Below are 26,379 nucleotides of genomic sequence, written 5' to 3'. Positions count from 1 at the left end.
AGGGACCCACCTGAGCAGGCAGTCTGTCCGTTCTCGGATCTCAACCTCCACGTTGGGAGATCCACCCATTTTATTCTTAATAACTATCCTATAATATTGTTCATCTTGATTTAATATATGTTTAATATTGTACATTTAATCTATAAATGGCATGTTTAATATAAACAGCACAGAATGTATTCCTGCTTTCAAGAAGCATGTCATCCATTTGAATAATTTGTAATAAATGTAGACTTGTAAGTGTGGTTGGCAAGATCTGCTGTTCATGACTTGAAAGGGGAGGAAACCTGGAGATAGGGGACACCCTCTACACACAAGGTCATGTGCTCCAAATGACACAAACCCAAGGCTTGTCTGAAATGAGTTAGGTGGAGTGCATTAGAGCCTCTTTTACTGCTTAAGCATAATGTCAAACCTACCTATGGAAGGGGGTCCAGTGGAACCAGCCAAAGGTTTTATCTCAATGGTTTTATAGCACTAACCTCCTGCTTTATTATAGCCAAAAACACGGTTCCAAGTATCATGAAGTAATCAGAAAAAGTCATGGTAACCATGGAATAGAAAGTGGAGTGGAAAAGAAGCCAGAGTGGTGGAAGCTGTTGTAACAATGGCACATTAATGATTAAGAAGTATTTACAGTGAAAGTATTCAGCCTGGTGCATGATTCTGGTTTTAATACTACAAAAAAAAAAAATATACTGAGAAAAAAAGTAATTCCAAAAGGTTGGAATGCTACTTTTCAACCAAATACCCCTTCAGAGCCTACACTGATAACTTTTTCTTTAAGCATAATATTTTTATCAGCAAAGTGCCAAGATTTAATTATGTAGTCACCTATCTACATAGAAAATAAGTAACTAATTTCTTGCTTAATTATACATTTTCATGGGCAAGTGCCTAATTTTGCAAGAAACAGCCTCTAGCAGGTGCAAAAGAATATTCTTACAATATAGTAGAGGGAAAATAGTTCATTAGAAGTGTAAAAATACAGATGGTGGCCATTCTGAATATAAGCTAGATATTTAATGCCAAGTTGCTGCCATCAAATAATTTTCATCCATCACTAGAAAGTTCAGGAGCTGACATTTTATACTATCACGTGGAAATGCCACAGAAATCCCCACATACTTCAGAAGGTAAAGTTGAAGGCCTCAGATTCAGCTATCACTTGATGGACAGTTGACCTCAGTTTATGGTTTTCTACCACTAAACTGTAAATCCCTGAGAGAACTTGAATTTAATGAATAGTGGCCAGAAATCCATATGGCATATAAAAGTTAATAAGTTTCAAATTAAAATTCTAATTATAGAAATGATTCATAGTCTGATTTTTAAAAAGGCATATGTTACATAGTAAAAAGTATAAGCTCTCTGATTTCTATCCTATTCCCACATTCCACTACACAAAGGTATGCACAATTCACATCTGGGTATGTATTATTATTATTATTTATTTATTTATTTATTTATTTATTTATTTTGAGACGGAGTCTCACTCTGTCACCCAGGCTGGAGTGCAGAGGGCTTGGCTTAATCTCGGCACACTGCAACCTCTGTCTCCCAGGCTCAAGCAATTCCCCTGCCTGAGCCTCCCTAGCAGCTGGGATTACAGACACCCACGACCATGCCTGGCTAATTTTTGTATTTTTAGTAGAGACGGGGTTTCATCATGTTGGCCACGCTTGTATCGAACTCCTGACCTCGTGATTCGCCCACGTCAGCCTCCCAGAGTGCTGGGATTACAGGCATAAGCCACTGTACCCAGCCCTGGGTATGTATTTTTATGGACCATATATTCTCATACATACACACACGGCATTCCATATATCCCGCATATGGTATTCTATAATATTCCACATATAGTATTTTATAACGTTATTTTCACAAGCAATACATGGTAGATAATTTTCCATGTTAATGCATGTACATTAATTTCATTATTTGAAATAGCTGCAGATTAGTCCACTAAAGCAAAGTTGCAAAAATTTTCTTAACCAGTCTTACACTCTAAGATTTTGTTGTTCATTTTAATTTCTTATTGCAGAAAAGTAATAAAGATTTTAAATTCTAAAAATCTATAATGTAATAAGGTTAAATTTTATAATATATGTGTAATAAGAAGGTCTTAGAAAACAACTTTAAAACAAAGTGGCCAACTTTGAAACATTCTAAAAGAGTGGAGCCCATGATCAACAAAATTTCTCCTAAGTTCAAGTCATATGTACTATTATGACTTTTCAAGGAGCAGAGAATGTATTTCATAGAAACGTGAATGAAGTTACTCATAAAATATCAAAAGAGAACCTATAACTGTGTATATTACTGTAACTGTCCCCCATCTCTAGGCCTTCTTATATAAATTTAAAAAAGGAGAACATATCAATGATGAATTATAATTAATTTTTCACAATTAGATTAAAAATAAAAATTTAATAAATATACTGTATTCTTTAAATGATATTTCAGAACTTCCAGTTAAAGTCACATGGAAATATCTATAGTAACTATCTTATACATTTTTAAATTATAGAACTGGAAAAAACAGACAAGATAATCACATATATTAGAAAAATCCCTGCATAAAGGAAAGTTTTTGTTTATTCCTATAGTGAAAAACTATTATAAAAGTGTTCTGTTTTTTTCTCATAAAGATATAAAATCTGCTTAATATCCAGTTCCTTCAATTAACTAATATAATTCAAACACAGAGTCCAGACGTGGTGGCTCATGCATGTAATCCCAGAACTTTAGAAGCCCAAAGCAGGAGAATAGCTTGAGCCTAGGAATTCAAGACCAACCTGGGCAACCTGTCTCTACAAAACAAACAAACGAACAACAACAAAAAAAACATTAAAAAATTAACTGGGCATGATGGCAACACCTGTAGTCTCAGCTACTCAGGAGGCTGGGGTGCAAGGATCCCTTGAGCCTGCAGGTTGAGGCTGAAGTAAACTGTGATCATGCCACGGAACTCTAGCTTGGGCAACAAAGTGAGATCCTATTTCAAAAACCAAACCAAAACAAACAAACAAAAAAAACACGGGGATAGTGGATGTCAAGACCAATGGTATTTGCTCTTTTCCATGTTTATTTAACATTTCTATATACAAATGTATGAAAAAAATTTCTAAATAATTAGAGCATATCAGTTATGTCATATTCTAGAAAAATAATGTTCTTACAAATTAGGTTCTGAGGAATTGATTTTCTGGAGAAATTATAACGTCAAAATTTTTCATTCCAAGCTTTTTCAGATTTAAATACAAATTTTTAATAGTACTTTGTCTCTAAAGGTTCATGTTTGAGTATAAACCCTAATTTCCATTAAAAAAATTCTAGTCATAATTTATAGGTACAGTAGATATATATTGGGAGGATACATACACATAGATAGTCTTTCCTTGGTAGTGCCTAGTGCTACAATCAGAATTATAGCAAAAAGTTAAATTACACACACACACACACACACACACCCCTTGCCCATATCCAGTGCGTCATATAGAGATGGAAGAAGTATTCTTCTGAGAAATGAAACAAGTAAATTCAAACACAATGACAGAATTAGTATATTTCATCACCAAAACAAGAGATGGCTTAAATTGGATTGAAGCATTTGGAAATTCCTAATACACTCCATTCTATGGTGTTTGGTGTGATTTTTAGTAGGTAAGCCTCCTTCCCCCAGAAAATTTCAAAAGAACATACACAAAGCATACAAGATTATGCTTTTTATTTCTGTATATTCTCCATCAGCCTTAGTGTCTTTGGTTGGTGTAAAAAATGGAAAACTGAATGTGTGGACCTCATCTTCTTTTGAGCTTTTCAGACCTTAGGATTAGACTCTAAATCATGATATATCCATCAAGACATTGGTGACCAGAGAGGAACCCATTCTGTTGGCCAGCTGCTCTTGCCCATCATGTATCATACTCTATTTCATTCAACCTTGCAATATCAAGTTCATTTTCTAAAATCAGTAAATAATACTTCACGATTCCAAAATAATGATCATTTTTATTTTTTCTTGCCTGTGGTTTTCTCTTCCTTGAAGTCAGCTTTGTCAGATCTTTTTTTTTCGCCTTTTTAAAGAAAAATTATATTATATATCATGAAAATTGTGGCATGTATCATATTTTTATGAGAACCATAATGTCTAAAATACCCTAACACTCATTATTGGTTCTCAGAATATCAGTGGTTTTTTTCCAGAAAAGTCTAAACCAATATTCTCCAAAAACAAAATACTCCCTTCGGATCTTTCTAATTTAGTTAACCCCTTTCCTGAAACCAAAAATCTGTATGATGGAGCTTCAAACTTGATTTTTAATTGTGATATGTGAAGCCTGATTTTTTTTTATCACCTAATTGGTAGGTAACTCAGAATTTTGATTGTAAAAATCAAACAATGAGTCAATATCTCATTTAAATTGAGAAGAAAGAATACAATTTGATAAGCAAAATATTCCAAGGAAATGGCTTTGCAGATTCAGGCCATGGGAGGGGAACAGATATGGAGACATATGCATATGTTAAAGGAGATTTATGTGGAAGAATGTGATTTTAATTGAAGTATAACAACTAAGGTCAAGAGAAGTAGGTGAAGTTGAACCACTTTATGAAATGCTATGCTGTGAAAAGAATTTGAGGGCTGGAAAGAGTTTGAAATGATGTTTTAAGTAATCATGGGAAAATTCTAGACAGAAGTGATATACACTGCTTCACAGAGATATCTTTTTACTAGGACTTTTTAATGGTGTAGAGAAAGCTGACATATTGCTGCAAGGGAAAAAAGATTTGATTTCCTAAGTTTTACCTGAGTGTATTAATACGGCTAGTCTATTAACTCTGGAGATATTCTCTATTCACCAACCCCTTAAATCCCCAATTTTCCTTAAGTATCAGCAGCTATAATTCCAAAATATTATTTAAGTGGGCTAACTTAGGGGATAGACTTGGGTAGTGGGTATTAATAAACATACTTGGCTGCATATCTAACACTATATTTTAGAATAAATTGTATGAGTATTAAAGTTGGCTTTTGTACTTTCCCTAGCCTCTGTACTATCTTAAATTTTGGTTGATTCCAAACTCTGGAAAAATGCTTTCTATTTCCCTTCAAATGTCCAGTGATTTCAATTCCTTATCTTAGGTAGTTGACTCTAGCAAGAGAGTAGAAAAAATGTAGTTTGGATCACAAATAAATTAGAGAGAGTGAGACCATATGGTAGGTTACTGCACAAGGTAAGTGGTTGTGAGAGTAGAAAGAATTTAAAAGTAAAGAAACACATCAATAAATTGAATCAACAAGCATTTATTCAAGCAGTCATATTGGAAAGGGAAAGAACCAGCTGCATTGAACTAAACCATATGGTTTTCTAATTTATGAACATACCCAATAGCCTTCACCAATTTCAGCCTGAATATAGTTTTCTGAATCATCAAGTCATTGACATGAGCCCTAACCAAAAAAAAAAAAAAAAAAAAGTAAGGTAAGGGTTTTCTATCTGTCTTGTTTTGTTTTACTTAGAGGCAAGAACAATTAGAGAAAGTAAAGGGAACCCACCTAGATGACTGTGGCAATATAAGTATGAACAGTATATCATCCAGTAATGTCAGGTCCTATCTATAATATATCTAAATAAACATTGAGCTAAATAATTAGAATCATTTGCCTAAGCCCTTCTTGGTGGATAATTGAAAACTTAGCCCTCATACCCATTAGGCTGATTCAAGACCTCAAGGAAAATGCAAAAGGGAATTACATTAATTAATCAATTAATTAGTTCCTTACTTTTCATATATATTACTCTCCTGAAATTGGTTTTATAATAATTTGTTTTTACAAGAGGTCCGTTGCTATTGTCATGTGGGTAGTGCATTATGAAGTTGTTATTAAACTAAGGTATTTTAAACAGAAAGGGAATTAAATTTTATTTGGTATGCAGTTCTGGGGATTTTCTATATGCAATTGCATTTTATCACAAATTGAAGCATTATTATCACCATATTAAAGGTAATGAAACAGGTTCAGAGTTATTAAATGAATTGCCAAAGCTCACAAGCTACTCTCAATATGGACACTAAGTATTAACACTAAAAATACTGGTATGATGAGTGATTGACTCAAATCAGGGAATTCTTTATAATTTTTTGCTTGACTTCTTTCATCTGTTCATGTTGTATAACACTCCATTCTCTGTAAGCTACCAGCAAATTGTGTCAGAAAAAAAGTGTAAGGAGCTCTATCAAGTTTCTTCAACTAAAATGAATGAGCTATTATAATCTGCATAGATTTTGAAGGCAAGTTTCAGTGATAGTGCATAATAGTGAAGAACACATCAGAGATAATTTTTCTTATGCCAACAGCAGCCTTTATGTTCTAAAATGATAAAATTTAGAGATGAAAAGGACAATATGAAGTCTGTAATCCATACTTTCTGCACAATATTTTTGTCCTCACTACTATTTATAACAGTATAAAGAAAATTTATAACAACCCAAAGTAATCCAGTCTATATTTTTCAGTTGACTTCTTATTGAAACTCTTGCCAGATCTCCACTCCTACCCAGTGTTACACATATCAGCCAACTACGTACATCTGTACAATCTATCAGCCAAATATGACAGACAGTAAGATTCAGGCCAAGATCCTGAAATAAAGCTTTTTCCTTTCTTCAGTGGTCTCTCTTTTAATTTATCATGGTGTTTCTGTTACTTAACATCATTCTAAGAAAGAAAAATGTTAGCATGGATTTTTTTTCATTCAGATTTATAGTCTGTAATGTTTGTTTAAAATGCAAATATAGGGGCATTTAACTCATCTGGAATAACCACAACGGCAGTTTATATTTCATATCTCATTTCTTGAGGATGCTTCTAGCGAGCCAGAGACTAAAATGCAACTCATACTAAGCAGGGTTTGAGGGAGGAAAAGAGAGTTGAGGCCAGGCATAGAGCCACCTCGAAGGGGTGCTGCCTTGGGTATGAGAATACTGGGGAATGAGGACCCTTACAGCCTCCTGGATGCCCAGCCCAGGATTGGAGGCATCTAGCAGGCACTTGCTAGGACCTAAGAATATCCAGTTTCCCCCTTCCATGAGTTGCCAAACTAATGCACAACACTGGGCTGGCAGCAGGCTCTGGGGAATTTGAGCCAGGCATTCCCAGCTTTCAATAGTTTGCTGCTCCAAACTGTGGTAGAAGGGCTTACTCCATCCAATTTTAAGACATGGCCTCTAGCTGCCTTACTGGATGTACCAGGGCACTGGGCAGCCCTTGGCAGAGGGGAGGGGTACCACCACCAAACTTACCCTGAGACACCCGGGAGTACATGCACCCAACTCTGACCTAGGTCTTCTGGATTATAGTCAGGTCCCCACTGAGGGCAGAGGGCAATGGCAGAATGCCCGAATTGGCAGAACAGAATCCCCTGTTCCCCATCCCAAGTCCCCTTACCCCCAATGCCTGATAGGATCAGTTGCTTTCCTAGATGGAGGGAAATAGAAGTAGTAGCCAGGGCTGAGGTGTTTGGGAGCCAAAATTGTATGTAAACTGACACTGAGTTTCCTCTGCCTCCCACTCCCACCATGGTCTATTGTGTAACTGGAATTCACTTAAAAATACCAATTTAAATATATTAAAAATTTTAAGACTGTGACAATGGAGTATTAAACCAAGCACTGCGCTCTTTTGAGCTTGGGGCCCTGTGGGACTTCAGAGGTTGCATGCCCATGAGGACCGCCTTGGCTATAGGACAGATGGTGATTGATGTACACATGCATATTAACAAGTCATCAAGCCGAGCTGATGGCAAGCCTCAGAAACCGAACGCTGAGAGATCGGACACCAGAAGATATGGCTCTATTGAAAGATCTATCCCTCTCTCACTAAGTGGCTCATAAATACCTCAGCCAAATCATCGATCATATTTATACTTCTGTTAGTTTACTACAGGTTTTGGTACCAAAGAACTGTTGCCAGGTCTGGGTCCATGATGTTTATAAATGTCATCATGTTTTGTAATTTAAATACTGTGAAGTTAGGAGTCTAGACAAACTATTAAACCGTAAGTATGCTTAAGGTTTCTCTACGTGATCCATAATCCAAGAACTTTCAGAAGTTCAGATCAACACAGACCCAAATTAACTATGTTTTCCCACTATGTTTGTATCATTGTCTTATTAGAGCTCATGTTCTAGAGCATATTAAAATGAAGATGAGAAGCACCATTGGAAATATTTAGGTAGATACATTAGTTGATGTTTTGATGATCATTAAAGCTCATTACAGTAATAGCTTATCAAAAACCAAATAATTGTATCAATTTTAATTAGGTCAACAAATAATTGTTAAGTGTACTTGGTTGGACAAGGGACTATGGGGAAATAGAAAGACAAAAAAAAAAAAAATAGTTACCGTTCTGTAGAAGTTTACTGTATTTAGTTTCTGCCTATATTTGATAGAAACCTCAAAATATTTATGTGTTTTGTAAAAGTCTCTTTCAAAAATGTCAAAAATAGGCATTGGTAGAGAAATCTGATATATTTGAATGCCATTCTTTGATAATATATAACATTTATAATGGTATACACTTAAAAGTTTTCCTACTATTGATTTTTCAGAAGCGGATACAAGATTTGGGAAAATCACAGGGAATAATGTGACTCAGCTGAATATATTTGATTCCATGTGACAATAATTTTCAATCAACAATGAATACAAATTGAAGGCAGAAAAGACACTGTAGAAAGATAATAAGCAACTTGTGCATCACAGTTGGAATGCGAGTTGAAATGTCTTCAGCGTGTTGCCTTAGGGGACTTAGCCATACCTTGTGGATATTACCAGTTTCTTCCCTTCTCCACCCACTCCCTTCTCCTGGCACTGACTAAATCTCTGGGTATCTGACAGTCCCCTTCAATTTGAACCTGAAATAACAGTCCCAGTTATAGTGAAACTAATCACAGCTCTGCCTTTTTAGCTAGTAGCTATGTATCAGAATAGTTTATTAAGTAAATATATTTTTTAAGTTAATAAAAGAATATTCAACCACTAAAATAGTACGATGTGTCAGTTAATTAACATTGTTTTTCATTACATTTTCAGAGTCATGTCTCCAATTGGCCACATTTACTTAATATATATTTTACATCTATAATTTAGAAAATGTATGAAAACCAAGGCAACACTAGTGTATTCTATTATAATTATGTGTCTTACCATGTATATAAATTCATAGAATAAAAATGTCTCAAAACTGATGATTTATTCCTAACAAGGTGAATTATCAAATGTCACATGAAGCTAATAAACACAGGTCTTTGAGATCAAAAAGTCATATTAAAATCTGAATTGCATTTTCATACAGAAAGTTAATTATTTTCTGCTGAGATTGATTAAGTATATTCCCTTAGCCACTTCAAAATATTTTTAAACATCACAGGCTGTCAAAACCCTGCATTGGAAAAACAAAAAAGGATGAATACACATTTAAGAGAAGAGAATAAACTGCAATGCAATAACCTATTTTTAATCTCCAGATACAGATGGGAGATGGCTTTGATCATGTCTGGGCATAAACGACACTTTAAGGAAATTAACCTACCTAGTTGGACACCAAAGGTCATTGTCACACTCAAACAACCTCACTACCTGCCTCTTTTCCATCCAAGGGCTGATTTTTATCTAGGGATGACTTCAATGACTTTCCCACAGGCAAGTTAAACCTTTCAGTATATTGAGCATTATTTGAGATTTCTCAAAGACTTAGGCTAAATTGTCTTTTTCTGTTTATCACTGTAATGGTTTTCCTGGTACAATATCGCTCACGTTATCTTTTAATTTCTTAGTCCCATGGGGTACATGCTGTCTGTGACTGTGTCTGTCATGAATGCTTCAGACAGAGAAGACTGTTCTCAGAATCAGTGCCACAACAAGCTGTAATTCTGTAATCACTTAATTAGAGAGTTGAAAGCAAGGACTTATAATTTTCTGGTGCCATCGGAACTGGAAAATATAAATGACTATTTTTAGCATCATATCAATAAAAGGAAATATAAAATATTGAAAGGTGCTTACCCAGTAATGACAGATCTTACAGAAATATACAATAAAGTAAAAAAAAAAAAAAAATCCAAATGAGGACTAATCCTCTGTGGGAAGTGATTTGATATGGAACAAACCACTGTGAATGTTATGCAGTCTTTTCCTCTGTGATTCTGTACTAGAAAGCAAGGGGGACATCAATTTGCTATTTATTTATTTATTTATTTATTTAGGACACAGGGCCTCACTCTGACGCCCAGGGTGGAATGCAATGGTGTGATCACAGCTGACTGCAGAATCTACCTTCCAGGCTCAAGTGATCCTCCTGCCTCAGCCTCCCAGAATGTTGGGATTGTAGGCATGAGCCACTGCATCCAGCTATTTTACTTTTTAATCCACAAAATGTATCGATTTCCATTTTATAAAAATTAGTTTTGCATCATCCTCCCCTATTTGGCAGACTTTCAGAACCAAAGCACTTTCTTTATTCTTCTCTAAATCTGTATCCTGGTTTTAAAACCATTAATATTTGAATTTTACTACATGTAGATCTAAGCCATAGTTCTTATAAATCATTATAACAAAACATATCTGACTACACATTACATTTTTTCTACCTTGAAGAGGGCACTCAATAGTAGAACGTAGTAGCAATTTTTCCATTGCCAATTTTCTGATAAATATTTAGGTTTTCAAATAGTCATTCTAAAATGTCTAAGGCTCAAACAATTTACAATATTACTAACTAGACATAACTTTCTGTAAACGCTAAGGAAAAAGAATGATCTAAAACTGGATTTATTTTTAACAGTGTTATAATCCAATCAGGATATAGAACATGTATTTGAATTAAAATCAATAAATAGATATTTTAAATACTAATTGATAATCAGATTAAATATACTTATAATGGTATTCAAATAGATTTTAGAGAATTGGGTTGATTAAAGAAGCATTCAAGGACAAGGTTATAACTCGAAATTTTTAAAGAACAATTTAATGGGCATTACAAATGAGGTTTGCTTCATAACAAATGAGCAGTAATAAAAATGCAAATGCTAATTCAAGGATGAACAAGCACACAAAATTCAGCAAAATAAACAATATTAAAAAGCTGAAATTCAAGAAAAGGAATGAATGAAATGGACAATAGTTATTGTAGAAAACTATGGAGAATTAGAGATCATCTTTCCATTGTAGGTGGAACAATTTATACATAGCTTCAACAGATTATCGCCTTGTAGGAACGTAGGCCCAAGTTGCCAAACTTCCTATGTTGTCATAGAGCTAAAGTATGGATGGTTGTAGGAAATCCTTTATAACTTAAACTCAAACTATTTTTTAAATGTGCAAACAATGCTAAATCCTTTACTAAGCAAGATTACATGTATAGACAACCACTGTCATTTCACTTATATATGATAAACAGATGGAAGTGTTTGGGTATACAATGAAGTAACTATCACTCGGTCAAGATATATAACTGTCCCATCACCATAATGGATTCCCTTGTAACATTTCTAATTTAGTATCACCCCTCTTTCACAAAGAAACTATTATTCTTTTTTTTTTTTTTTGAGACGGAGTCTCGCTCTGCGCCCAGGCTGGAGTGCAGTGGCCGGATCTCAGCTCACTGCAAGCTCCGCCTCCAGGGTTCACGCCATTCTCCTGCCTCAGCCTCCCGAGTAGCTAGGACTACAGGTGTCCGCCACCTCTCCAGGCTAGTATTTTTGTATTTTTTAGTAGAGACGGGGTTTCACTGTGTTAGCCAGGCTAGTCTCGATCTCCTGACCTCGTGATCCGCCCGTCTCGGCATCCCAAAGTGCTGGGATTACAGGCTTGAGCCACCGCGCCCGGCCAGAAACTATTATTCTAACCTGTGTCAATAACAATTAGCTTTGCTGTGTTAGCAGTGTTTCACTGTGTTTATTGTTCTGTAGTATTCCATTGTGTGACTACAATAATATATTTATCCATTTTTCTGCTCATAAATATCAAAACTTGTTATGAGTGGAAAGCATTATTTAGAAAACTAATGTCAAAATGCATACATAAACATAAATCGGCAATATTTTTCGTAGAAATATAAAACAACGAGGAGAGACTTACACTACAAGGATATATGCAAATATGATAAAACTGCAATGATTAAACCATGTAATAAGTCTGAATCAACATATAGATCAATAAAAGAGAATACAAATCTTAGAGAAGGATCCCAGAACATAGAAAATATACTATAAAGTTTAGTCTCCCTTTCAATAAGAAAAGTTGGATTATCCCATAAATGATTGTAAAAGAAGTGAATAGTCATAAATATAGCAATAAATAAAGGAGAATATGCTTTAAATGGAACCAAATTAAAATTGTGTGTTTTCTAACAAAATGGAAAGTGACCTAGATCCTGGAAGACACAAATATGCATTTCAAAGAAAAGGAATTACAAATGGTGTTATATATTATATAAGCAGTTTTCTATGTATATAAAATAATATGATTATAGTATAATATACTATATTGTAATATATCTAATTAAACATGATAACAGGGTAAATGCAAATATGTTATCTTTCCCTATCAGATTTATGAAAAATAAAAAGTCTGATATTTCATTGAACTGGCAGGCATGTGAAAGTAGCCATTATTAAAGAAAGGTCAATATAGTGATATCTATTAAAATGCAAAACATATATAAGTTTTGACCAGTGCTTTTCTTTCTTAGGTCTTATAGCTTCACAATGTGCAAAGATAAATGTAAAATATTTTTCTCTACACAACTGTTTGTAATACTTAAGTTCTGTATGGCTTTCAGTCCATTTGGGCTGCTATAAGAAAATAATCATAAATTGGGTACTTTATAAAAACACCAATTTATTTCTCCCAGTCTGGAGGTTGGAAGGTACAAGAAATCAAGTCACTGGTGGATTCAGTGTCTAACGAGAGCCCATTTCTCATAGCATAGCCTTCCAGCTGTGTCCTCACATGATGGAAAGAACTCTCTAACTCTCTTGGATCTCTTTTTTAAAAGCCCATTCATGAAGGCTCCACCTTCATGACCTTTCACCTCCTAAAAGCCCTAAGTCTTAATTCTATTGCACTGAAATTAGGTTTCAACATATGAACTTAGGGAAGATACAAACAGTCATAGAGAGTCTAAGTATTTGTTAAATGGATACTGGCTAAATAAATTGTAATGCATCCACAAAATAGAGTACCATTATGGGTCTGTATATATTAATCTGGAATGTTTTCTAAGACACATAATAAAATAAAAATGCAAGAAGCATATTGTCCCTAGTATGTTTCCAAAAGAAGAAAATTATACACATTTAATTTTATATGCATAAATACTCTGAAAGAATATCAAAAGCTTCTAGTATTACTGACTAACTAGCAAAGGGGACCCAGCCATTTGAGGTCAAGGAAAATGATTTCACATATACTTTTGTATCCTTTAAATTTTGAATTATGAATGAGTCACCTTCAAAAATTAAGTAAGCCTTTTTTCCAAATAGAATGTCATGATAAAGCTCTATAAACTATAAAATGCTGAAAGTGTAAGAATTTATCTCATATTTTATTGCTACTAAGCAGTATCTGTGAAATTTGTTAAATGATTAGGCAATAGAATTTTAAATTACATTTATCGTATTATAAAAACTATATACACTCATTGCAGGAAATGGGGAAGGTATAATGCTAATAACTTTAATACATAAAGAACTCTGCAAATTGCTAAAAATAAGAACAATTCAAATATATAAAAGGCAATTTATAAAGAAGGAAATGCAAATGGCTAATAAACATATGAAAAGATGTCCAAACTCACTAGTAGATCAGATAATGAAAATTACAGCAATAATATAATTATTTTCACCCTATAAAATGACAACAATTATCAAGACTAATAACATTGAGTACTAATAAGTGTGCAGTAAAACGGGTAGTCTCATGAATTGCTGATAGAAGTTTAAATTGCTGGCAAGTATTAGAAAACTGAAGTTGGGAAGAACATATTATTTTCTTCTTTTGGGGTAAGTAATACATACACATAATAAACATATTTCAAAATTTAAAAGATATAAAGGATGAATAGTGAAAATTGTCCTTTACACTATTATCACCTGGCTAGTTTTCAGCTCTTCTCTTAGAAGGCAACTGATGCCATCATGAACTTGTAAGTTTCAATGGAGGTTTACATATGCATATGTGTGTGGATGCACATACATATATTTTATATATACATATATAATACACACATATATTTACTTATATATTTTCTATTCACATATACAATGCATTAACTCTCTTTTTTATGCCTATGATAGAATGTTACATTCATTATTTCACAATTCTTCTTTCACTAACCTATAGCATTCTTTATTTGGTGGTGGTGTGGGAGTGTGGGTGCCTATTCCAATGTACAGAAGTATCCAATTTACTTGCATTGTCATTTGTGACTATTGAAGCTCTTCACAATCTTTTGCTATTTTTCACTGAATAAAAACACACACATATTTAATTTCAAAATAAAATAAAGCAAAAATTTTACATTACAAAGATATTGCTGAAACAAATTCCAGAGCTGATTAATGCAATGAATGAAATTTTTAAAAATGCATCAGAAAGCATCAACATGTAAAACATAGGAATTAATATAATATTTTCTCAATTTATATTAATGGATTTTCAAACATTAAAAATGAATGTATCAAAATATATAAAATACTAACATTGACCAACAATAGCAGAAAAATATATACAAGCAATTACTATAGGAACAGTTAAGAAATATATTTTTAATATTTCCCATTATCTTTAGTCACCATTTCAACTTTCAATTACCTCCTTTGTCAAAATAAAAGTAACACAACAGGTTTTATAAGTGAATGCTCACAAATTTTTCAATGAACAAATAATTTTGAAGCTATTCAATCTATTTTAAGAAACAGAGAGGAAAGGAATGTTCCAAAACTATTGTTATGGAAAGGCAGAACAGGGACTGCAAAAATCTATATTTAATAACATATATAAATATGATACAAAGAGTAAAATTATAATACCATACATGTAGACATTGACCATGTTAAACAATATTATTTGTCATTATGTGTAAATAGTGTACATATGGGTAAATATATTAAAACACGTCTAAGGAATTGCATCAGGAAAATGGTGGAAAAGAAGTTTTCTACCATAACTCCCAACAGAAGCATCAATTTTGACAAACATCAATGAAACAGCATGCCTTTATGGGAGCCTGGGGGGTCCAGCAGAGAAGTTCCAGTACACCACTCGAACAAACTTTTTGAGAATAGATGCACTGAAGAGGTTAAGAAGAAGAGTTTCACTTTACCTGTATCGATGAAAAGAGTCAAAGTCTGTAAAATATTTTAAAAGATTTATTCTGAGCGAAATATGAAAGTGACCATGGCCCACGACACAGCCCTCAGGAGGTTCTACGAATGTGTGCTCAAGGTGGTCGTGTTACAGCTTGGTTTTATATATTTTAGGGAGGTATGAGATATCAATAAAATACATTTAAGAAATACATTGGTTTGGTTCAGAAAGGTGGGACAACTCAAAGCGGGGCTTCCAGGCTATAGGTAAATTTAAACATTTTCTGGTTGACAGTTGAGTTTATCTGAAGACCTGGGATTAACAGAAGGGAGATGTTTAAGTTAAGATAAAGGATTGCAGACATCAAGTTTTATTGTGCAGACGAATCTCCCAGATAGCAGACTTCAGAGACAGCAGGTTGTAAAATGTTTCCTATTGGACCTAAAAAGGCGCCTGGCGCTTAATTGATTATCTCTTGGATCTGGAAAGGAAGAAAGGAAAACAAAGCAGAAAGGGGCTTTTCTATAGAATGTGGATGTTTTTCCCACAAGGGATGGCTTTGCAGGCTCATTTCAAGATATGGCAGAGAAAGACGTTTTAGGGTAAAATATTTCGATTTTCTTGCTTGTTATGCCAGAGTTAGATTGCAAAGTAAGTTGCGATATAAAGGGTTAAAATAAACCTCATCTGATGAGAATTTCTGGTTTGTAGGGCGTGACTCCCCAGGTCCCTTAGACAGGAATTTGAGCAAGATAAAAAAAAATCAGAGCTTAGTCCTCACCTGCCTCATATCTCCGACTAAGGTGGTACAGCTCGGAACCAAAAGAGACCCCCTTTTGCCCACAATTTATCCCATGGCAATCAGTACAAGCATAGTGAAGGGGCATCAGTATGCCCAGCCAGGCTGGATACTGCCCAAGAGGCCCATTCTTTCCATGCCTCACCCAGAACACTGAGCTGATTAGCAGGGCTGAGTGGTTGGGAGAGTCTGGGAGCAGGGAAGAGAGGTGGGAACTAAGAGAAATCAGGGCGCAGAACCAAACAGGGCCATGGATCCTACTGACTGCTTCAGAGACGTTTTCAGGAAGCCTGCCTATAAGCTGCTTGAGATGTCTCACTCATGGAATGGCCCAACTGGCGCATGGGCACCCCCTCAATGCTCTGTGTGCCTCCTTCATACCTGTGACCAGCTTCCCATGCACACCACCATGGATAGAAAGTGTGTCTTGCAGATGGCTTGTATACATGTGGTGACCACTAGGCTGAAGTTGTGAGACTGGGAGAAGAAACACAAACTTAAGCACATCAGGGGACCACCCTAAGGAAAACAAATGGAAGCTCTCAGGACACAGCTTTCCTTTACGGGACTGAGAGGAGGCATACGAACTTCTAAATTCCCCTCCAAGAGGAAACATGAGGTGGGGAGCAGGCATATCCATAGAAGAGATCCCAGGTAGCCTCAAAACCCCTAGCCAGGCTTATGATGAAAGCGGTCTCTTCTGTGGTCAGTCAGTGAAGACTGGAGGAGATGACTGCTTTTTCAAATGCAGAGACATCCACAATAATTCAAGTAACATAAAAAAATCAAGGAAACATGAAACCAGCAAAGGAACACAATAGTTTCCTGAAATCTATCCCCTCCCTCAAATGAAGTTCTACAAATTGCCTGACAAAAAATATAACTGTTTTGAGGAAGCTCAATGAGTTACATGAGAACACAGACAACTAAATGATTCAGAAAAGTAATACAGAGACAGAATTAGAAGTTCAACAAGTAAAAATCATTTTAAAATAAAACAGAAATTCCAGAGCTGATGAATACAATGAATAAAATAAAAAAATGCAACTGCATAATCAACAGACTTGATCAAGCAGAATAAAGAACCTGTAAACTTGAAGACAGGCCATTTTAAATTATCAGTCAAAGAGGAAAAAGTAGAGAGAACAAAAGAGAATTTAAAAAACTCTAAGAGATTTCTAAAACATCATCAAGAGAACTGATTTACAGGTAATGGAACTCTCAGGAGGAGAAGAGAGAGAAAGAGGACAAATTCTTACTTAAGAAACAATGACTGCAAAGTTCCCATAACTGGGGAGAGATATAGACAGGGACAAGAAGCTTAAAGATTCCTAAACAGTTTAAACCTAAAGAGAAATTCACTGAGACACACTACAATCAAACTATTACAATCCAAGACAAAGAAAGAATTTTAAATGCAAAAAGAGAATACTTTACATACAAGAAAACCACCAGGAGACTATCAATGTATTCTCAGCACAAAACTTGCAGGCAAGGAGAAAATGAGATAATATTTTTAAAGTGCTGAAAAACAAAACAAAACAACCTTCAAACCAAGAATACTGAAGCAGTCCTTCAGGAATAAAAGAAATTAATACTTTTCCAGAGAAATAAAAGCTGGTGATGAAGGAGTTCAACACCACTCAACCTGTCTTACAAAAAATGCTAGAGAAGTACTTTAAACTGAAAAAAGAACATGAATTACTAACATTAAAACGTATAAAAGTATAGAACTCATTGATAAAAGTAACTACATTCTCAAATTTAGAATGATTAAATATAGTAATGGTATAGTATAAATCATGTTTAATTCTAATATAAAAATTAAAAGGAAAAAGTACTAAAAATAACTATTGCTATCACAACTTGTTAATGAATACACAACGTGCACCTGTAATTCCCCCTATTTGGGAGCCTGAGGCAGAAGAATGGGTCGAACCCAGGAGGCGGAGTTTGCAGTGAGCCCAAATCATGCCACTGCACTCCAGCCTGGGCAACAGAGCGAGATGCTGTCTCAAAAAAAAAAAAAAAAAAAAAGTGTAAATTATGACATCAAAAACGTAAAACGTGAGGGGGGATAAAAGTGTAATTTACTTGTAACAAAAGAGCAACTATTAAGAAAAAAAAAATTAGAAAAATAGTTCAGAAATAGTTCAGAAAATAAAACTAGTTTATGAAACACTGTTTTAAAAAGAAGTGGCTTAAAAACTATTTAAAAAAACTATTAGAAATAATGAATAAATTCAGTAAACTTCCAAGAAATAAAACCAACATAAAATGTCAGCTGTAATTCTGTGCATTAGTAATTAACTATTTGAAAAAAAATAGGAAAATCACATTTGTAATAGTATCAAAAATAGTAAAATACTTAATAAATTTAACTAAGGAGGGGAAATAATACAGGGACATCTACAAAACAGTGATAAAATAAATTGATAAATAAAATACACATTAATAAGTGAAGCACAGATAAATAAACTCTTCTGTGTCCATGGGTTGGAAGAATTAATATTAACATCTTCATATTACCCAGAGGAATATACATATTAAATGCAATCCATATAAAAATTCCAAAGGCATTTTTCACAGAAATAGAACAAAAAATATCTTAAACCTTGTATGGAACTACAATAGACTTTGAATAGCTGAAGTTATATTGAACAGGAATAAAGTCAGAGGCATCATACTTCATAATTACCATTTTTCTGATTGTATTACAAAGCTATAGTAATCAAAATGGTATTGTGCTGGCATAAAAGTAGACATATAGACCAACGGAATGAAGTGCACAGCTCAAGAATAAATTCTTCCTTGTACAATCAATGAATCTTCAAAAAGGCACTATGCATTGTCAATGGGAAAAGAGTAGTCTCTTTAATGTGGAAAAACTGGATATCCACAGTCAAAAGAAATAATTGGATACCTCTGTTATAACACTCACAAAAATTAAATCAAGCTGAATTAAAGACCAAAGTGAAACCTGAAACCATAAGTCTCCTAGAAAAAAAATAGTAGAAAAGCTCCTTTAAATTGTTGATACTGGTTTTTGAATATGACAACAAAAGTATAGGCCACAAAAGCAAAAACATAAGTGGGGCTACATCAAACTAAAAAGTTTCTGCATAATAAAGGAAACAATCGACAAAATAGAAGATGAAAATGAAAGGCAACCTATGAACTGGGAGGAAATATATGAGATAAGTCATTAAGATATAAAATATATATGGAACTTACACAATTTAAATGAAAAAAAAAACCTGTTTATAACATGGATAAGAACTAAAATAGATTTTTTTTACAAAAAAAGGCATTAAAAAATGGCCAACAGTTATATCAAAAGGTGTTAAATGTTACTATTCATTGGGTAAATGCAAATGAAAACCACAATGAGATATTATGTTACACCTCTTACAATGGCTATTACAAAAAAGTGGAAAGACATCAAGTGTGGGTGAGCAGGTGGAGAAAAGGAATCATTGGTGGGCATGTAAATTGGTAAATTCACCATGGAAAACATTATGTGTGATCCTCAAGAATTTTAAAATAGAAATATCACATGATCAAGCAATCTCAATTCTAGGTATATATTAAAAGAAAATAATATCATCCCAAAGAGATATCGGCACTCCAATATTCACTGCACTATTATTTGCAATCGTAAAGATATGGAAACAAATTAAGTGTCTATCAAGGGATGAAGGGATAAAGAAAATGTGGAATAAGTTCAACAAGATGTCCAAGTAGAAGTTCCTACTTCTCATCTTCCCCAATAAAAACAAACAAAGCTATGAATAAACAACTACATTTGGTGAAAGTAAAGTACAGTGCCAGCATACAGCAAAGAAGTAGCAGAAATTCTGAGGAGCAAAGAAAAACCGGATGGCTGCATAGGGAAGGTAATAAAACATTTTACTACTTTCACGAAACCCAAAGTCAGGATCAGCTTGGAACCAGGAGGGACTACTCCCTGAGGAGAAAAGCTAAACAGGAACTCAGCAGATTTCATCACCATTGCAGACACCAACAGTCTTTAAAGACTCCTGCATTCCTCATGTACACTGAGCCCAAGTGAGATGTTTCACAGAGTCCACCTGGCTATGCTCCGAACAAAAAAGGAGCCAATGCTGTGCCTCTTCCACCACAGCCCAAGCTGCTATTGCGTTGTGCCACCTTAGAAGCAGAGCCACAGTGATTGTGTTCTGCCTTGGAAGAGAGTAGCCACTTTACTTTTACATTCCAAAGACTCTGTCAACTCTGAACCCACCTGCCCAGCGACCCGCCATCCTTAAGTTGAGCTGCTGCTACACCTTGCCCCCTGAGGACAAGCTGCCATAAAGTCACTCAATCTTCTCCGTTCCAATTTTTGCTGGCCCCTGCGCTTCTCTGCCTGAGCCGACGTGATGCCCCACCTCCCAGGGAATATATACATTGGCCAAGAAAAGTAGTCACACCTTCTAGCACTTGAGTGAAAGTGGCACCTACCTTCTTGAATGGGTGTCTTGTCCATCTAGAGAACCTACAGCCCCTAGTGCATGAGTTGAGGTAGTACCCTGCCCTCCCAGGAAACTGGTGCCTTGGGCAAGAAGAGCAGTCACACTCTGGTGCCTGAGCTGACATGGTGCTCTGCCCCCTGGAGAGTAGAAGCCTTGTGCTAAATGAACAGGTTTCTTGCCAGGGCTGCGCTGATTCCACAACCCACACTGCAGTGAAATAGAGCCTTGGTTGAACTAGGCCGCTTTGCCAACTGAATTGAAACCTGTAGCACTCTGCTTTCCACCAAAGGAATAAAATAATTCCCCAGTAACTGGTTTCAAAGACAAGAGAATTTACAAATTGTCAGAAAAGAAATTCAAAATAATGATCTTGAAGAAACTCAGCAAGATACAAAAAAAGTACACATAGACAATTCAAGGAAATCAGGAAAAACAATTCATAATCTGAATGTGAAATTCAACAAAGGAACATACATAATCAAAAAGAACCTAAAAGAAACCTTGGACGTGAAGAATTCTTTGTTTTTTTAAATTATATTTTTGTAGAGATGAGTCTCACTGTATTGCCGAGGCTTGTCTCAAACTCCTGGGCTCAAGTGATCTTCCTGCTTCGGCCTCCCAAAGCAGTGAGATTACAGATGTGAGCCACTGGGGTCAACCTTGGGTAATTCAATAGAAATAAATAAAAAGGACAACCAAGAGCTTCAACAGCAGACTAGATTAAGTAGAAAGAACAGTCAGTAAACTTTAAGACCACTCTCTTAAAATTACCTAGAGAGAAAAATTTGAAAAATAATGAGAAAGCATAAAGGAAGCCTGTTGGACTTATGGGACCCCATTAAGTGAAAACATAAATTTTTGCATTATGGAAGTTCCAGAGGACAGAGACAAAAAAAAAAAAGTACAGAAAGTTTATTTAATGAAATAATTGCTGAAAAATTCTCAAGTCTTGGGAGAGATACAAACATCCAGGTCTATAAAGCCTTAAAGTCAGCAAACAAGTTCAACTCAAAGAGGTCATCACTGAGGCATATTATCATCAGAGAATTATAAAAGCATCAAAAGAAGACAACATGTCATATACAAAGGAATTTTTATTAGACTATCAGTAGACTCCTCAGCAAACAAAACAAAACAAAACAAAACAAAACAAAACAAAAAAACTTGTAAGCCAGGAGAGAATGGGATATAAATTGTAACATCAAAAATACAAATTTTAGGAGGACAGTAGAAGTCCAGAAATTTTGTATGTGACCAAAATTAAATTTTTATCAGATTATAAGATGTTTTACAAAAGTTTCATAGTAGCAACAAAACAAAACAACATAGTGCATACATAAATGATAAAGGGAACAGAATTAAAAGCTTAGCAGTACAGAAAATCAGTAAATCACAAAGGCAGACCACAGAAGAAGGAAAGAGAGGTTCTACAAAACAACTAGAAAACAAGTTACAAAATGGCAGTAGTAATTCCTTATATATCAATAACAGTTTTTAATGTAAATGGCTTACATTCTTCAAAGGATATGGAGTGGCTGAATGAATAAAAAAAAAAAAAATCTAACTATATGCTGCCTACAAGAGGCCCACTTTAACTTTTAGAACACACATAGATTAAATGTAAATGGAAGAAAGCATTCCATGCAAACAACTACCAAAAGAGAGCCGGGGTGGCAATATGTATATCAGATAAAATAGATTCTAAGGCAAAAACTATCACAAGAGAAATAAACGTTTACTAGTTAATGAGATGGGTCAAATCATCAAGAAGTTATAACAATCATAAATATATATGCATCCAAAATAATAGCACCTAAATAGATAAGGCAAATATTAATGGACAAGAAAGGAGAAATGGATAACAATACAATAATAATAAAGAACTTGGATACTCCACTTTCAATCATGAATAGATCAACCAGATGCAAAATTAACAAAGAAATACTAGACTTGAACTACAATTTAGACAAAATCTATCCCACAGACGTATAAAGAACGTTTCATCCAATAGCAGCAGAATATATATTCTTATCTAGTGTACATGAAGCATTCTCCAGGACAGACCACAGTAGGGCATCAAATAATTCTTAACAGATTTAAGAATATGAAATATTTAAGAATATTAAAATTTAAGAATATTAAAATGATGTCACTATGATTTTCAGGTACAATATTGTGAAAGTAGAAATCAACAAGAGGAGAAATTTTGAAAAATTCATAAACAGGTAGAAATTAAGTAACATTCTCCTGAAAAATCAATGATTCAAAGAAAAAATCAAAAGGGAAATTAAAAAACAACTTGAGACAAATGCCAATGGGAACACAGAATACCAAAACCTATAGGATGCAGCCAATGCAGTTATAAGTGGCAAGTGTATAGCAATAAATGCCCACACTAAAATTAGAGAAAAATAGATCCCAAATAAATAGCCTATCATTATACCTCAAGAAACCATAATTTATTGTAGTTTGGAGTAAGTTTCATATGTAAACAGTGTGTTAAATTTCTAACTATTCAAGAATTGGTATTGATTTTCTATAGGGCTAATCTGTGAATCCATTCCCTTTATCATTTGTGTATATGCTATATATACATTTCTGGCCTTGTGACTACCATGAAACTTACATAAAAACATCTTACAGTTGTACTGGACCATTTTAAGCCAATTAATTTAATTTTAATCCCATACAAAAACTTTGTACTTTTACCTCCCCACAAAATTTATATTTTTGATGTAACACTTTACATCCTTTTATGTTGTGTATTTCTCAACAAAATAATTGTAGCTGTAGTTGATTTTACTGTTTTGACTTTTAACATGCATACTAGAGGTATAAATAATTTACACTTAATCATTACAATACCAGGGTATCTGAATTTGACTATATATTTATCTTTACCAGTGAGTTTCATAGTTTCATATGTTCTCATGTCAGCAATCAGTGTCCTTTCATTTCTACCTGAAAAACTTCCTTAAGTATAGCAATATTTGCCTACTGCTGGATAACTATGGTATTGCTTTGAAGATGTCATATTTCCTTGTTTTTTCATGTGTCCTTCTGTTGGTTTATGCACATGTGGTATAAAATCACTTCTTCATATTTTTAAATGTACTATCATAGAGGAGGACTTTCCTGAAGATGTACCTTTGGTGTTGGTTAAGTAGGGCACTTTGGCTTTTATTCTGGTTGTGTGCAGTAGTGTAATCTTTGAATTATTTCTTTGGTTATAAACCGAATTAGTGGTATCTGTGATTTCTCTGGTGGGTTAGGGTGCAGTTATTAGAGAAGGCTGTGGCGAAGTTATGCAGCGGACTGGGTTGTCATGTAGGCCAGTCTTCAGGCTTTCATGGTGTCAGCAGTCCTTGTCCTTGTGCCCTAGGGCAGTGTATGCTGTCACTGGTGTTGGTGATTACTGAGCTGCTCAGGTGTCAGTAGTGGTCAGAGTGAATCCGGCATGTCGGCAGGTTTGGGGACCCTGGGAAGCTGTTGTGGCTTGAGAGATGGCACTAGCAGTGGCCTGATGATTCTGTGAGTCTTGAGCCTTGTGTGTTGAGTTGGCAGTGGCTGCCATGGGCTGGGTGGGCCACTCTTCAGGCCCACAAGTGTTTCTTACACGTTGGTGCAGCTGAGATAGTGGCAGTGAGAAGTTTAGGCCCAACCTCAGGCCTGGAGAAAAGTGCCCAGGTGACCCAAATGGTGGATTGGTTTGGACAATCCTCCCAGAACCCCAGCTATGTGCTCTATCTTGAAGCTGAGTAGGGGATGGTAAAAACCAAAACCAAGGTAGGCTGACTAATGTTCAGGCCCTCCAGTGGTGAGAGTAGGTACCAGCCATGGTGACCAGGACTGGACCATCCTCAGGCCCTAGGAGGAATGTGTGAATGAACTACCACTGGAAAGGGTAGCGCCTGCCTCAGTGGCCACAGCCTGGGCTGGAGGGTAGGGAATGCCTGTCCCTCTCATGCTCCAGCCCTGGTGGCAGGCAGTAGCCCACACCTAGTTTGCACCTCAATCCCACTTGCAGGAGTCCCTGGCCAGCTCACAACTAAGATCCAGAAACAACCTGTGGCCCCTGGCATCCCTGTCTAAGTCCCCAGGGTGCTTGCTCACTTCTCAGCCCCAGCTTTGAGAGCTCATTCTCCGCTTGTGCCCTCATCCCAACAGTAACAGCATGAGTTTCCCTAGTGCCTTAGTCCTGGCACCACTGGGCCCTAGCACAGTGTGCATTCTTTTAAAAGCTAGAATGCAAAATGGTACCTCACTGTAGCCACTTAGGTTTCAGAAAGGATGTGGGACCCAGCAAGAGCTGCCTCCCTGGAGCAGTTCTGTCCGACAGACTCCTGCCTGCTCCATATGTTGTTTTCAGGGGTTAGGAGGGTCCAGGGGTTCTCCCATGGCCAGGATCGCACAAATCCCCGGTGGGGATATGAGATCTTTAACTTACCTTTTCCTCATGTTGAGAAGCCATTTTTAGCTCTGAGATGATCCCAGCCAAGTGGGCTGCTTTTCTTCCTTCTCTTTCCTTGCTTTTGGGGTTTCCTGTCACTTTTCTGTTGAATTCCAGCATCTTCTCTTGGATAATGTATTCGAAGTGTGATTGTCCCATCCAGCATTTTGGTTAAGTGGAGGATGCAAGGTGAAATGCCTCTAGTCAAACATCTTGAAGCCCCTCCCTAGTGTCTAATTGAATATTAAATAAATCATGTCCATTTTCACACATAAAGCAGTGATTTCTATAGCAATTTTCCTCACACTGTAATCATGTAGCAAATAAAATAAAACATAGAACAAGTGGTTTCAGACATTAGATGAGAGGCAGTAAATTTCTGTGATTCGGGGGATAAGGATAACATTTAAAATCAACCTTGCAATTGTTCCGTCTTACTGCCTAGAATGAGTTTCCAGGTAACAGCACAGGAGACAGGATTTCAAAAAGACCCTGATACACTTTCCTACATCAAAACATTTATTATAAGTTTTTTAAAAATCATCTAACTTATTAACTCAGGTATAAGCTCAAATAGGGCAGAAATATGCCAGTATTTATCAACCCTCAGAATGAGGTTTTCCATGCAATGTTGGTACTTGGTAGGTAACAAAGAAATATTTGATAGAAGAATAAAGTAAAATAGCCACAGGTTCTAGATAATCTTTATATTTGTACAGTTGGTTCATGATTAATAGACTTGATCATACTGAAGAACCCCAACACTGTTGTTTTAAGAATGAAAATCTCGAAAGTGTCTCTTGCCAACTACAACATGAAGGGGGTGCATCCTAAACTTGGGAAAAAGAGGGAGAAAAGAAAAAAAGCAACATTTATGGAGCACCTAATATGTGCCAGTAATTTTACATACATTGTCGTTTTTCCCCTCACCAGAATTTTTCACAGCCAATGCTAATATGAGCACCCCCAGTTTACAGTGAAGAAGCTGAGGCACAGAGAAGTGGCAGAGGCAGTCTTGCGTATTACCATTTAGGTGTAGTAACTTTAATAGATGGACTTTGAACCTATATTTGATCTCTTTTTCTCTTTTTAGTTTATAATCCAATTAAAATTGTCACATTTGAAACTTGAAAGGGTCATTTGTTAAAGGTATTTATTTGGCAAGAATTTATAAATAACCCATTATCATAGCTCAGAAAGAGGTTTTCTACTTTAAAGCAAACACCTCATTCAGCAAAAATATGTTTTCTTT

This window comes from Trachypithecus francoisi, unplaced genomic scaffold (genome assembly GCF_009764315.1).
Source record: "Trachypithecus francoisi isolate TF-2019V2 unplaced genomic scaffold, Tfra_2.0 Lachesis_group8, whole genome shotgun sequence".
NCBI classification, from domain to species: domain Eukaryota; kingdom Metazoa; phylum Chordata; class Mammalia; order Primates; family Cercopithecidae; genus Trachypithecus; species Trachypithecus francoisi.
The sequence above is the reverse complement of the archived record's forward strand: the minus strand, read 5'-3'. Positions refer to the sequence as shown.